Genomic DNA, 3,235 nt, shown 5'->3' on the forward strand with positions numbered 1-3,235 from the left:
TGCAGCTGGGTCGACGGATCGATTGTCAACATAGTATCCAATGCGGACTCGTCTACATCATCCACCGTCTATCGTCGAATTAAGGACACGAAGGTTGCGTTTTCTGCCCCTACTTGTATTGGAGAGTACAACTCAGCTATGCAAGGTGTCGACCGCCACGACCAGCTTCGTGGTCGCTTCTCGCTCGCCGATGTCCACTCATTTCAAAAATGGCACAAGAAGTTAGCTATGGCTATTATTGATATAGCGAGATGCAACGCATACGTATGTCATAACCTGGCCTGCGGCAGGAGCGGCTCCACTCCAAATTATGATGATACTTCAAGTTCGGGTGCGCGAGATAAACACCGCGCATTTGTAGTTTCGCTTCTTCGAGAGCTGTTCAATGTAGATTGGAAAAAGTCCGTTGATAGTATTGATGGCATGGTGTACGCCATAACCCCTGCAAACACTACGACGGATGACACTTCTTCCCCGTTTGAAAGGGAAAACGAGAGCTCTATAGCTATGCCACTGATTTGTGTTGCAAAAGAGGCATCGCTCGCCTTGAATGACAGAAGCAGAGCGAAGCGCGAATGCACCATTTGCAAGTTCGAGGGTAGATATCCCACCCAAAAAACGGATTACTGCGAGACACACCGAGTGGCACTCTGTAAGCGTACATATCCGGTTGACACTGCTAAGCCTTACCTGTGCCAACAGAAAGCGTGGACATGCTGGCAGAAGTATCACTTCTTTTACTTACCGAAGCAAGTCTACACAGTCGACGGAAACCTGAAAAGGTCTTCATCGGTCTATAAAGCACAGGCCCCGTTCTTGAAAGAGCTTCGTCGAGCGAAGATACCTATCAATAGTAACTGTGACGGATAATGCATATTTTTTTCATCTGTCGTCATGCGATTCTACATAGAACCGGTTTCTAAAACCAGGGATCCACACCTCAAGCTTCGGTTGTGTTTTACGGTCCATGAACGTCATGATCCGGTTATGGGTAGCGCCATCGACGCATCAGTAGTCAGTACAGTTCATTTCTGGATCGTCAAGGGCAAGAACTCCCCAGCACAACGAGTCCTTAGGCTCTGAGCTTCTCTTTCTATACGGGCGACTGGCATCTCTTCTTCTGTAGCGCTGTTCTTCTTTCTCCATGCGGCGTTCTCGTCGCGGCTTCTACGAAAACACCTGAGCTCTCCATCTTGGCGGGACTTTCTTCTTCAGCAAACTCAGCAATTATCGACACACGCACGGCATGAAGAATAAGCTGGCCCTCAGCAGCCTGTAGTCGCACACCAAATGCAGTTTGGCAAACAGCAGTAACCAAATCGCGGACCTTTCCGTGCTACTCGTGGTCGTAGGCGTGCCGATAGCCGCCTGCAGCGTGAAGAGAGAGGAGCGAGAGTTATACATGCTGGCGGCATTTCTGCGTCATTGCTAAGTACCCAGTACCACAGCGACGAGCTCCCATGTTCCTAAGATACCGCAGCGATGACAGCTTTCCTTATCTTGTTGCTGGCGGGGATGCGTGGTGAAAGCGATCATGGTGACACGATGGGCGACTTGAGAAAGCGGCTGTAGTGCTTACATCAGATCTTTCTTCGAGTATAATTGTGCTACAGAATGTGTTGTGAATGTGCCGCGGGTTTGATAGTGGCATTGGTTGCCAGTTTCTCTGCAGTACTCCACGAGACACAATAGGACAAGGTATCGGCACAACTGCGTGGGTACATTTGCTTTCTAAAACATCGCTTCCTAAGCTGCGATTGGGCGAAACATGGGCGACGATTAGCGCGGAGGAAAGAAATATGACAATAAGGTGTCTTGATTTCAGTATAGCCAGCCTAAAAAGATACCTAATGTATCTTTCTGGTAACGATAGGGTTAAGTAATGGAGCATCTCAAAATATCCACTCGGAAATCTATTTTTGGCTAATCCGGATTTGTTGCTTAGATATTCCTTACTCCAACTCAGTTCTCTATTGATCGTGGGAGCCACTCTACCGGTAAAGAATACCTATATTAATACTTCTATTGTATGCTCGGTTTATATTATAGGGGGAACCGGGTCGCAAAGGGTCATTACTAACTGCTCGGTATTACGTAACTGTCATTAAAAAAATCTACTTTTACTATGGGCTATCGTGCCTCCTTTTTAGTAGATTGGCCGCATCGCATTTCGTGTCTGGCCTATAGAAACATCTAATTGGTTAATATCAGCTTCGGCCAGTAGTACTTCTGTACGATATTATCGGTAAGTGTATGCATCAGACAGATGGTACAAATTGCACCACTTTGTACCGGAATGTTGCATACAGTACTATATATGTCGAATTCCGGTCTGTACATGTACTGTACTGTACTGTACTGTATTGTACTGTACTGTAAGAATACAACCTGGTTTGACACCGAGTTTTGATTGGCTACAAAAGCTTTGTCTGGGGATGTTGAGCCTAACGTCGCTCTATATGCGTAGAGCTGGATGCCCTCCGTGCTTGTGATCTTGGCGTATGGCATTCAGGATATTTGACCGAAGTTGTTAGCGCCATTAGAAATTTACATAAAAAGTACCAATAAGGGTGCTTTAATTTTAAAGCACCCTTAACGTTTTCGTTGATTTTTCGAGTGTGTAAACATTACCGTCAAATTTTAATTTCGCTGAAAATAACCGACGCGTACAGTACAATCTCATCTAATTACGACAAATCGTAGCTGTTGAATTTTAGGAGCTCATTCGAGAAAACGCGCCACGCGTCAGAAGCCATCGCGCGAACGTTTCCGCGCGCTTTCCCGCGAAGGTTAATCGCCCGTCACTAGAAGATTGCAACGCGAAACTGACCCTTGGAAGTGCACTCCGCAAACAATGTCTGACGGTACGTACATCTAGCACCTTGTTTGGTTTATTTGAGGTTTGCCGCCACCTGCTGTTTCCATTTAAAGACGACCTCGACGACGCTATTCAAGCATAGCTCGTCTTCCAGCGACGAAGACTTCGAGTCTGCGGAGCGATTCGAGCGACACTTTGCATGGCATTCTGGGACGAAGACTAGTATGAGGCCTGATTTGGCGTTTGCAGAATTCTGACCCCAGGCTCACTTTTATCGATCATATTTTTTACCAAATAGGATGCAGCCCTTGTACGGGCGCCCATAAGGCTAGGGTCCGTTTCCTCCTATGCGCTCCGATTTTGAGGACGTTTGCATGCGGATCTGGGCTAAATTACGGATCAAAGTTTTGTTTTCGG

The sequence above is a fragment of the Phytophthora infestans genome, genomic scaffold, assembly GCF_000142945.1.
Source record: "Phytophthora infestans T30-4 supercont1.264 genomic scaffold, whole genome shotgun sequence".
In the NCBI taxonomy this organism is placed as follows: Eukaryota; Oomycota; class Peronosporomycetes; order Peronosporales; family Peronosporaceae; genus Phytophthora; species Phytophthora infestans.